At 37.3% G+C, this 13001-nt stretch overlaps 1 long non-coding RNA gene across 1 annotated transcript in view; it reads right to left on the bottom strand.

The window, feature by feature from the left end:
- Positions 1–4866: 4866 nt before the first annotated feature.
- The window catches only part of LOC113253034 (uncharacterized), a 33015-nt gene continuing 24880 nt past the window's right edge, over positions 4867–13001 (bottom strand). The window contains exon 3 of the long non-coding RNA XR_003315211.4: positions 4867–5173. This is a non-coding gene — a long non-coding RNA (uncharacterized LOC113253034). The remainder of the gene's footprint in view (positions 5174–13001) is intronic.

Genomic DNA, 13001 nt, shown 5'->3' with positions numbered 1-13001 from the left:
TAGGCAAATCATTTACCTCCTAGGTCACTGGCTTCTTTTATTTTTATATAAAATATCTTCCTTAGCAAAACAGAAGAAGGCATTGTGACTAATATTGATAATAGCTATAAAATACATTTTCTTCTCTAAGCCTCCGTCAGAACATATAGATCACCAGAGGTGGTCTTTTACTAAATGAACGTTGGTGAGTAGTTAAATGACGCACCCAATATCTTTCAGTTTACTATATAATGTAATGTAATAAAGCACATTCTATGAATAAGCCAAATGGATAAAAAAGTCTTTCATTTGATGATTCAGATCCAATCCAATCAAGAAGAATATGCCATAGAGTTTATTTCCTGTAATTGCAGAGATAAAATTGATTTTCTCATATTTTTCTCATGTTGTGTGTGTGTTTTTTTTTTCTCCCAGTGTTTGCTACAGTTACTGATTATGAAAGAAGACTAGAAATAGAATTTGTCATTTAAAACTTCACAAACTTCAGGGTGCTTCTCTAAAAAAAAAAGTAGAGCTGGTAATCTGGAACAAATTCTGAGGAGTCTTTCTTAGAACTTCATAAGAAAAGAGGGGATGGGTGAAACGGAGATTACACAATCTTGTCTTGAAGCAGAAGACTCATCTGGCAACTCCTGGCATTCCACAATAAAATTGAAATTATATTGAAAAAGGCAATCTGGTCCTTTTTGCTTCCTCTTGGTCTGGGTGGAGGATTTGGCCAGGGCACTTCCTGTGTTCAGGGGGCGGGGCCAAGGATTTGGTGGCACAGTTGGTGTGTTGGGTGGGTAACACGTGAGCAACTAAGAACGCTGAGGCTAATGCGAGAAGGTATTGTTAATTTAACTTTCTCTAAAGTTTTACAGTACTTCAAAATCAAAAGTAGAATTAAAAAATGTTTAAAAAGTTAGGGTGGTTAAGAAAATAATTTTACCAGAATAACATATAATACGTTTATCTTCTGTAGGACTTTACAAATACATACACACACACATACACATACATATATACATATTTATGTTATATATTATTTTTATGTCTTTTATGTGTGAACACATTTGTAGATATATTCTTATTGTTCTAATTTATCTAAGATTCTGATACATTAAGAGCAAAAGAAAAAATCTTGCAAAGCAGTTCAGCAAGACAATAAAATGAAGACTTTTGAACGTGTAAAAGATTTAGTTCAAGTATTAATAGTTATAATGTATTGGTCTAAATGAACCATCATGATGGATTTGAGTACCAAATTAGGATAGAGTGAAAAGAGAAATATATTTAAGTTTGTTCTGATTTTTGAAATATTACTCAATTAAAACCTTCTCTAATAAAGATGAGTGCATTAGTTCAGGCTGCCTAAGGGAAAGTCTGATTAGTTTCCTGGCTATTAATGAATACTTTATGGGAATATTTACTCCTCTATGAAATAAAAAGAGAGGTGTTCCCGCAGCAACACCAACTGTAGATGTTAATATTTTTATTTTTATTTTCATGATGGAGGGCTTAATACGAACCCTATCTTCCTTTTGAAAATGGTCAGAAACAGAATTTGGAAACTTTTAGGGAATGTATTTGCGTTCACATTTGCCTCCCCAATTAATTTCATCTACTCAGAAACTATAATTTATGGTAATAGTGCTGAATCTAAGCTAATTTGCTTTCTTTCTTTTTTTTTTTTAAGATTTTATTTATTTATTCGACAGAGATAGAGACAGCCAGCGAGAGAGGGAACACAAGCAGGGGGAGTGGGAGAAGAAGAAGCAGGCTCATAGCGGTGGAGCCTGATGTGGGGCTCGATCCCAGAACGCTGGGATCATGCCCTGAGCCAAAGGCAGATGCTTAACCGCTGTGCCACCCAGGCGCCCCGCTAATTTGCTTTCTTAATATTCGGTCTGAAATAAACAAAGTGGCACCTAGCATGTTCCAGACATGGTTCGTGTAACATGTTGCTCTTCACTCGGCCACAAAAACATGAGGTCTTTGTGCTGAGTGAACACCTTCTTCAAGCGGATTACCCTCTATCAATGGGCTTGAAATCAAGTATTGTGGCCACTGGCTTGCAGGCTCTATTTGGAAAAGGAAAATTCTGGAGGACAAATGTTCCTTTTTTTTTTTTTCTTTTTAATAGAGTGATCCATACAAACAGCACAACTTTTCTTTCTTGCTACGTGTTAAGATCCGAGCTGAAGCATTGCATGAAAGCTATCCTTACTAGTCAGCAGAGAGGCTCCTACTCTGGAAAACAGATGAAGCCCTTACATATACTAAAGTTTAAAAAATCTTTAAGATACAGGGTAGAAAGCACTGTTTGTCTCTGATGAAAAATTAATGAAATGGTGAAAGCATGGTGTTAGCATGAGCTACCCCCTCCAAAATATTCACCCGAGGGTGCCGTTGTGAGCAAAAGCAGCTCTCAAGGCAAAAGCTCCTTCCGAAAACTCACTCTTCCCCTTGCACCTCATCTTCAATGACCGTGTGGTTACTACAAAATTAAGGACAATTATCTTTTTTGCATCCCTGAGCTGCTGGTGAGCATACAGGCCTATAGCTCACGACGGCCTAAAAGAGTTACAGGATACAAAGGGAGAGAAGGTGACGAAGTGACAGAAAGCTCTTCAGCAACAAATTTTATCAAAATTACCCAGAATTATCATAGTTTTAATCTCAAGACGGAAGGCTTTCTTTAGTTTGAATGCCAGACTAATTTCTTTTTGCTTTTATATCTCCAATAAAATATAGAGATGTTGTTAAAGGAAAACGTCTTTTCCCCCTTATTATGCTTTGTCCTTTTAAAAATGTTTATTAACAAAGTTGCTGGGCCGAGAGTTATTCGACAATCCCTTCCTCAAGGCATTCTTTCTATAGTAGCTCTACGTGAACATAAGGCATCTGTATATATACGTCAATATCACCTGCAGTACTTTGTCATACATAGAGAAGTGTGATGAGCATTTTATCATGAAATGCCCTAATGAGAGGAAGAGATACAATGATCTTTTCCCAGTGTACTCCCATATACTACTTTTGTCAATAGGTTTCTATTGTTCCTATATGCAAGACTGATCGTGCAGATATTTCAAAATGTGACGCAGGAGGTTTTTTGTAGACCTAGGCATTTCACTCCAGTTCTCCATAAACCTATTCTTTAGGAGCCCTCAAGGGATTTAGGTTTTTCTGTCATTTGGGGCCCTTTAAATCCCTAGTGAGACCCTGTAATGCCTGACTCTTGTAGAAAATTCCACCCTTGATGGATCTCCCACTTAGGAATTTCTGGAGGAAATCTCATAGGATTTCTGTCACGTTAGATTTCCTTACACAAAACCTGATCCTCCAGTTGAGAACTTGACAGGGAGCCTAACACTTTCGGTCTGGAGCATGGGAAAGAATGAGGACGAGAGTAGCAGCGATTTTCTTCATGGATAAGGATTTCTGCTTCTCTAACAACTCAGTGCCAGAGAGCCACACAGATATTCAAAGAGGTTGGGAACAGTAGCAGGGGTCCTATACTTAGGGGTTCTAAGAAGCAGATGAGAAAGAGTGGCTGCATCAGTCAACAGTGTAAATATACAAGCCAGGGTGATGTTTAAAGATAAAATCCCCATCGTGTCACCAACTCGTGTGCTATAAAAAGATGGAAAGGCAATCAGAGATCCGATCATTTCCCTTGATGACGCTATATGCAACTAATGTCTCAAGGCATTAAAAACTAAGCAAGTGGGTAAAAATTATAGGGCAACATTGGAGAGACTGTTTTTGAAGAAAGGTGGTGGAAGTGAAATTTGGTCAAGTAGATATTAAGAAAGCTGCATAGCTGCTATTGGAGATTTATAATGTCCATTAACATATTAATGAAATTGAGGGCTCTCTTTAAATTTGTCTTGCATTTATCAAACTTATATTACCACATAACTTTTTTTGTGTATAAAGAGGAACACACAAGGGAACCATAATGTATTTGGGAACTCCAATGTAAAGTAAGACAAACCAGTGTGGTATACTAAGTACTACCTGAATCCATAAATACTGAAGGGATACAGAGTAAGGAAAGAATGGTAAGAACGGCCTGAATTCGAATTTATTGAGTATCTACTCTGTGTCAAGCACAGTAGATATTTTACATGTAACAACAAGAAATGTGTATTGAGCACTTAACGGTATGTCAGGCACCATCGTGAGTACTTTATATTCATTATTTGATTCGATGTTTTTTTATCCCTATGGAGAACATGTCATCATTATCCCCACATTATCATGAGAACTTGAGGCTTAAAAAGATTAAATGAGGGGCGCCTGGGTGGCTCAGCCATTAAGCGTCTGCCTTCGGCTCAGGTCATGATCCCAGGGTCCTGGGATCGAGCCCCGCATTGGGTTCCTTGCTTGGCGGGAAGCCTGCTTCTCCCCCTCCCACTCCACTTCTTTGTGTTCCCTCTCTCGCTGTCTCTCTCTGTCAAAGAAATAAATAAAATCTTAAAAAAAAAAAGATTAAATGACATGTCCTTATCAAGAAGGTGGGCAACTGGATTCCAGTCTATCGGGAAAGACAGGTATATTGACAACTAACCCATACACAAAGTGTTAAGTCCAATACTAACAGTATGAACAACAACTAAAAAAGTGAAGTTTTTCACTTAACCGATGGGAGGGTTGTCCTGAGAAAAAATATTGGTGGATGGTCACAGAGCTAAGAGCTACAATTATACAGGATCTGCTGGAAGATGTTGAAGGGATAACAAAAATGCCCTTTTTTTCTGGAAACAAATTCATACGCGAATTTGAGAAGGTTGCTATTATTCATTTGGGAAGGTTGCTATTATTACTCAATTTGTGAAACAAACAAAACGAAACTAAACAGAGTTTGTTGTTGTCTGAAAGAAATGAACTATATTCAAAATAAGTATTGCCTGGACATGTCAAAATGATTGCATACTTTTTTTTCAAATGTTGGCTCCTAATACAAAGATTGTAAAGATTCAGTCCATTGGATGAAGTGTTGTTTTTAGAAATGATCTGCCTTCTCTGTTTATTCATATCCAATTCAAGAAATAGGAAATTATTCAGGAATCTTTTTTCTCATTATGGTCTTGATGTGAAATTCATTTCGTGGTTGCTGAGCATCTTGAAAATACAGTGGATGGTTGCAACTCCATATTCCTCTCTGGTGAGTTTACAACAACTGCTGAAATAACAAATGATAAAATGGCTTAGACTTTTTTTTTTTTTTTTTAATGTTCTTAAAGTTGAATTTACTCCGTGTTTTCATCAGGAATTATTTTTAGGATATAAAAATCATATTCTGAATTCTATAAAATGTGGGTAATTTAGACATATAAATATAATTTATAAAAATGCATAAAGATGGTTCAGTGTATAATGATAAGAACACATAAAACATCATTTTTTTTTTTTTAAAGATTTTATTTATTTATTTGACAGAGAGAGAGACAGCCAGCGAGAGAGGGAACACAAGCAGGGGGAGTGGGAGAGGAAGAAGCAGGCTCATAGCGGAGGAGCCTGATGTGGGGCTCGATCCCGGAACGCCGGGATCACGCCCTGAGCCGAAGGCAGGCGCTTAACCGCTGTGCCACCCAGGCGCCCCTAAAACATCATTTTTATAATACTTTTCTGCTCTATTTAATCTTTTCGGCCCTCCCTGATTACTCTAATATACCTTGAGATAGGTAGAAATAAATTAACTATAATTTAAGCTGTAATTAATTTTTGGCCAGGGCCCAGTACAAAATAATATTTGAACAGGAAATAGAATTGTGAGTTTCAGATTTCCATTTTAAGGCCCTGTAGGTCAGAAGGCAACATAATGAATTATTAGAATAACATTCATAAATCAAATCCATTCCAAAGAAAGCTTGATTTTTTCTGACTTAGGTAGCCTTTCTTCCAAAGTTTGAAAAGGTTTTTAAAGGTTACTTTATCTGGAGAAAGATTTTTGTCGGATGGCAACAATTTTACTCACCCTTTCTATTGCTCTCCATAACCAAGTTGCGATTCTCCTTAAAGCAGTTTAAAAGATATACAGTACAAATGGGACATATTCCCATTTTTATTCGTATAAGTACATCTCCAGAATAATTTATTTCACATCCTTCTAACATTACTTTGGGTCTAGAGATCAGGGACAAGATGATTGAGAGATACTCCAGGTAAATCCGATCATAGTCTGAAAATGTAGATTCTGAAATACTTTGCACTAATTTTCAAGTAATTAGAACAATGAAATACATAGTCTTGGGTAAACACATCCATTTTCCAACTCGTGGCAAGCTAATTGCTCTTCATCTAGAAAATGTAATAATACTAGCAGTGGTCTGACAATGCAGTTCCTTATATTCCTGCAGGAAAGAGGATGCGGGCTGGCTGGTAGTACTGCATTGGAACACCGGGTATCCGCACATCCTCGGGGGACGGTTTCTAGGGGTAGGCTGAGAGCTCTAATCGCAAACAGCGAAGGTGGGCCTGTCCAATTATGGAGGAGCCCAGACTAAGAGAGAAATAGTGATATAGAGAAGGAGCGCACACAAGAATAGACTTGGAAGACCAAATTAGAATGAAACAAAAACACAACTATTTTCTGGGTCGAATGTAAAGGCCTGAAGGTGAGTTTGAAAATGGAGTGTATATGGAAAGGTTGTAGGAAATTTATGTGTTCAAAGGTCACAGAAAAAGGAATTAGGGATTTCTTGTTGGCAGCAAACTCAGTAAAGCAACGATAAACTGAAGGGGTCCAATTGCTTGCTTTTTGCTGTTGTTGTTGTTAATGTGATTTCAGTCAGAGAAAAGTGCCTAAAGGAGATGACGGGAAAACACATCTGGTGCAATGTATTCAGTTTGCAGCAGGAAGTAGGCACTGGAGAGTATCAAGGAAAGACTGCCAGCGTGGTTGAGGGATCTAGAATCAACATGCTATTGGTTTAAAAAGGTGAGACTATTTTGGGGTGCCTGGGTGGCTCAGTGGGTTCAGCATCTGACTTCGGCTCAGGTCATGATCTCAGTCTTCTGGGGTGGAGCCCAATGTTGGGCTCCCAGCTCAGCGGGGAGTCTGCTTCTCCCTCTTCCTCTGCCCCTCTCCCTGCTCATACTCTCTCTTTCTCAAACAAATGAGCAAAGTCTGAGAATGTAATAACTCTCTTCAAATATATGAAGAATTTTTGCTCGAGAAGACATTAAACATATTACTTGAAGTACTCTAAGGAAGCAAGAGGAACAATAGGCAAGAGTTGCAGAGAAGGACATTTTGACACCACTCAGGGTAGTTTTTCCCAGTATTTATGGCCATTCATCGGTGGAATAGTTTGCCTTATGACGATGGTATGGGTTGTGCATTACTAGAAATATTCAATATAACCTTTACAACTTTTTTTTTCTTCCTTCCTTCCTTCCTTCCTTCCTTCCTTCCTTCCTTCCTTCCTTCCTTCCTTCCTTCCTCCCTTCCCTCCTTTCCTTTCTTCTTATTCTTCTTCCCCTTCTTCTCTTCTTCTTCTTCTTCTTCTTCTTCTTCTTCTTCTCCTTCTCCTTCTTCTCCTCCTCCTCCTCCTCCTCCTCCTTCTCCTCCTCCTCCTCCTCCTCCTCCTCCTCCTCCTTCTTCTTCTTCTTCTTCTCCTTCTTCTTCTTCTTCTAACATAGAACTCCTTCCTAAGACGACGTGGTTTGAAAATAGACAGGTACATATAATATGACTGAAATAGAACTAGAGAAGTATGCTTTGGTATTGCTCTGCTTTTCATTTTCTGGGTTTAACATTATTAAGAAGAAAAGACTTTTTAAAAAAAGTTTTTATTTAAAATTTTAAAAAAAGAGGAGAGGAAAGATGCTAATCTATTCTGAGGACGCTTCTAGCGTGATAGAGCGCCCAAAGTGGAGGTCCCTGCTCTGGTTACCTGATCTAAGGTTTGAGAGCTAAGACAAGGCTCCCGTGGGTGCTGCACCAGCCAGCATGTACTAGATAAGGTCGTGTATCTTATGCTCGAGGTAGAACTTTGTGTTGCAAGCATGTGACATAGACCTCTCTCAAGCATCATTATTTGCTGTGTTTCTTTTTGCTTTTTCTTTTATTTTATAAGGTCTGCGGTCTCACTTTTAGCCATAAAGTAGTTTCCTGAAATTCTCAAGAAGATCTTACTTATATTTGCAGCATTCCAACGCCCCCATTGTCTCTGTATTATCATACGGTTTGATTATTCTGTTTTCCTCCACTTTATATCAGCCTGATGACTGTATTCTGATTCTTTAAAGCACTATGTAAATCTAAGTCGTAAATGCATTTCTAGTCTTACTGGATACCATGTGCATTAGGTTGAATAACCCTAGGAATTTTGTTATAATCGTGTCATGCCTAATGATGACCTACTCAGCCCCTGCAAACATCATTCAATTACTCATTTCAGCATTGATTTTTCTCATGCTTTTCTTCATGGCATTTAAATGGCTCTTACATCTCTCCTTTTACTGAGGTGGAATAGTATATAATGGCAGAGATGTTTTGCTTCCCACCTTCATAATGTTACACTCTGCTTCAAATCCTTTTGGAAACAAATTGGGGTATCAATACATAAATAATGCCACACTTATTTCTAATTGAAATCACTGCTTTCATAGAAATGGTATATTAAAACAATTTTCACTGAAAAAATATTTTAAATGCCTTTGTACAATAAAGAAAAGATTACCGGGGTGCCTGGGTGGCACAGCGGTTAAGCGTCTGCCTTAGGCTCAGGGCGTGATCCCGGCGTTATGGGATCGAGCCCCACATCAGGCTCCTCCGCTATGAGCCTGCTTCTTCCTCTCCCACTCCCCCTGCTTGTGTTCCCTCTCTCGCTGGCTGTCTCTATCTCTGTCGAATAAATAAATAAAAATCTTAAAAAAAAAAAAAAAGAAAAGATTACCAATTCTCTGTATCAAGAATACAGTTTATCCCAAACAACTTTTCAATAGAAGTAGAATTATTAATAGGAGAATAATAAATGCATATAATCTCAGCATCTAACCTTAAAAATGGAAATAACGCATCATTTTTTTAAGAATACATTATACTGGTGTGCCTGGGTGGCTCAGTTGGTTAAGCCTTCAACTCTTGATTTTGGCTCAGGTCATGCTCTCAGGGCCTCGAGATGGCGCACTGCATCGGACTACCCAGTTCAGCAGAGAATCAGCTTGTGATTCTCTTCCTCTGCCCATCCCCCTACTCATGCTCTCTCAATCTCTCTCTTTAAAATAAATAAATAAGCCTAAAAAAAAAAGAATACATTATATTCACATGCACTATTTAAGAGATTTTTTTAAAAGAATTTTTTGCAATTAAGATCAAATTAATTGATTCACAACAACTACCTTTTTTTAAAGCTCAATGTTACCATATTCTCTTCCAAGATCTGTTTTTGCCTTCACTCAAATAAAGGCAAATCTAGTTGTTGTTTTTTTTTTTCCAGAACATTACTAATTTTTTCCTACCTCTCTTTAGCACATTCCCATTTTATGAGATATGCAGCTTAATATTTTCTGCTCAGAATTATAAAAACTTCCAGAAATGACATTTAAAAAATTACACTGGCCCATTTAACTTCACCTCCACCAATTGTAAGAAATTACACAAAGATCTATCGTTGTTACCCTGGAAAAAGGTGAAACATTTAACTCACTGGATTTGGTTTCATAAATACTAATAATACTTTTAAAAACATTATTAGAACATTTATTCCATCTCCTTTGTAATATATTTTTTCTCCTTTTTAAAACTAGGCTTTATGTAGTCTCATTTTTAATGTCTCAGTCGAAGGAGCTTTCATAAGCCCTTAAAAGATATCCTGATTTGAATTACTCTTGCTCAGAAAATTCCTAATGTTTAACTTATATTCTCCTTTATTCAATTGTCGCTCTTCAGACCATCTTAGAAAAGTAATTTTTCTCATAATTTCCCCCTTAAATCATTGCAGGTAATCTCTATATTTCATCTTTCTTAAGCACATAGTGCTGTTTCAATTTGCAGAAAATCTTAAGGTGACTTAAGATTTCCCTTAATTTTTCATTTTTGATGAAATGATGCAGATGTTCTCATTTAGGTATTATATCTTAATATCATAAAAAAGGTAAGAAAATCCCATGGGACCTTTAGAATTTGTAAATTTCTCCATCGATTTCATATTTCCATCTGATGTCTAAACCATCTCACAATTATGTGCAGAATGGAGCTGTTGATTTTCTTGTCTTTGATCCCCAGATAGAAACCTGGACATCTCCCTTTGACCTTTCCTTACCCTCAGCCACCTTACACATTTAATCTAAGATAAATCCTAATTTCTGCACCTTGAAAATGTAATCTAAATCCATCCATAATTTTAATCTCTGTTGACAGCACCCTTGTGCAGGCCACTATTATGTCTTGCTTGGGTTTTCACAGTAGTCTCCTATCTAGTCTCTTTGCTTCCATTCTCACACCCTTTCTAGTTTATTTCCAACAAAAAAGCCAAAATGATCTTGTAACTCATGAATCAAGCAAGTCATGTCACTACCCACATTAAATCTTGCCAAGACTTTTCCACTGAACCAAGAATAGCATCCAAATCGCTTGGTTTAACAACTCCTGCCTATCCTTCCAACCGCATCTAACGTCACAAGCACATTCTCCTCAGTGTGCCCACCACTCCATTAGTAGTGCTCAGTGCCATGTTCCTGCCATAGTGGCTTCCTCTCTTCAGTGACCAAACCAAACACTTTCTACATCAGGGTCTTCTTACTTTATGTTTCTTATGCCTAGAAATTTCTTCCCTACATTCTTCACATGGCTAACCTTTTTACTCCTCTTTGGATCTCAACTTAAATGGTGCTTATTCAAGCAGTCCTTCTCTAGCCACTATAACAAAAGTTGACCTATTATTATAATATCATCTTAATTTCATTATAACAACTCTCAAGTCTGTAATTACCTTGTGTAATATAACTGTTTCTTATTTATTTTTCCTGCTCCAGTAGAATATAAGCTCCAGTATCATAATCAGCTGTTTCTCCAAAGAACTGTGGTTCTTTTCAGTGGGGAATGGTATTTAGAAACCAAGATCTGGGTGCTATGTGTGCACCTTATTATTTGGGTATGATTATCTCCAATCCTTCTCAATGGAAACAGCTGTGTAACTCCATTTGTATTTCATATATTATACATCTCGATGGTTATTAGAAAACAGGGCCTGTATTCTTCAAAAATGTCAAGGTCATATATGACAAATAAAGACTGAGGAAATATTCCAGATTAAAAGAGATTAAAAAGGTACCATATCTAAAGGTAATGTTACATTCCGGAATGGATCCTGGATTTATAAGAACTTATAATCTGTATATATAGTATTTTATTGGAAGAATTGACACACTTTGAATATAGATTGTGGATTAGATTAGACCATAATACCGTATAAATGTTAAATGTCTTGATTTTGTGCTGTGATTATGCATGAGAACGTCTTCGTTCTCAGGAAATACACAATGAAACATTAGAGATGGAACGCCACCATGTCTGCCACTCACTTTCACAAAGAAATACACTCCTATCTGTCTCTTCTGTTTCTTTCTCTCATTCATCTATTGAGAGAAATCTCTGTCTCCCATCCACTATTGAGAGAAATAGAGAAAGAATAACTAGCAAATGGGGGAAGTTGTAAGTAATTAAATCTGAATAAAGGGTGTGGGAAGGTTCTTCATTTTACAATTTTTTAATAGGTTTATGAAAATTTATAAAAAATCTTCAAAACATGCATTTTGGTTGCATATTTTTTCTGTTGATACTGCTTTGAATGAATGAGGACTGAAATAGCCTCTTTTTCCTTTTCCAAGTAAAAAGCAAATTAAAGAGCTTGAAGTGGGTAGCAGCATGAACAACATGCAAAACCAGAATTTTTTACAAAGGGCAGATGAAAACAAGATTCATTAATATCACTTTATTCTTAAAGAGATTTTATAACTGTTTCACTCAACCAGTACTAGCCCATCAGGTGCAAAACCACAGAGGAGAATATTATTGCTTAGTTTTCTCCTTTCACAAAGAGAAAATCTTCTAAACAGCTTAAACTTGCCTAAAGCAATTTCAAGATGACCTAACTCTCCCCAAGTGACTTCTCAAATTCTTAAACTATTATCTTTCTGTTCAAACCCCTTTTCTAACTTTTTTCCCAATTACACCAGCCATATAATTGCTAAGCTAAGATTCCTATAGACTATCTCTATCAAAGGATCAGGATAGGGAATGATAAACCTCTTAACAAAAACTTAATTCTGATTCTTTTCCCAGATTAAGGTATCTTAGCAACCTGTGAAGCATTTTATCTGCTGATTCTATCATTTGGAGCACTTCGTTGAACCCTTGAATTGACCTTATACCTGTGTGTTTCCTCTCTTGTTGGTTTTGTTGGCCCAGGTTATATAAAATGAGGTCGGCAAACAAAAAGCAATGTGACCACACATGTGTAAATGTATTTAGCCTTTAACACCACAATTGGTTATTTATAAACTTATGAACCAGAATCTTTATTTCTGTTATTTGTCTCCTGGGAATAACAGGTCTAGCTCTGCTCCATGGGTGGCAGTGATGAGGAATAAGAGCTTGGTTTTAGCTAATACAAGGATTTGAGATGAAAGAGGGGTCAAAGCTAAATACAGCCACCATTGCTCTAGCTGGGGAAGCCTGAGCAGTGAAGCATGCATTGTGGTCTAACCTTCAAGAGAATGTTCTTGGTTACAGTACTGCAAGGTGGGTGACAAATGATAAGAGCGCATCCAACTTGTCTAAATAAGTTCAAGTATTCTGGCTTTGAATCTTGGGAATACCAGCTGATGAGATCAAAGAGCTACTGTCAGCGGTAGTGGGAGATTGTGTGTGCTACAAGCAAGCACCTTTACCACTGGTGACACTTTCTTCATCTTGCTTTACCGCACTGGCCACTCCACCTCACCTCGGTCATGAATCTTCCTCATCTTCCTGGCTGGTGGGAGTATTGCAGATCTAGTCC

Source organism: Ursus arctos, unplaced genomic scaffold, assembly GCF_023065955.2.
Source record: "Ursus arctos isolate Adak ecotype North America unplaced genomic scaffold, UrsArc2.0 scaffold_6, whole genome shotgun sequence".
NCBI lineage: Eukaryota > Metazoa > Chordata > Mammalia > Carnivora > Ursidae > Ursus > Ursus arctos.
This window is presented reverse-complemented; position numbering and strand designations above follow the sequence as displayed.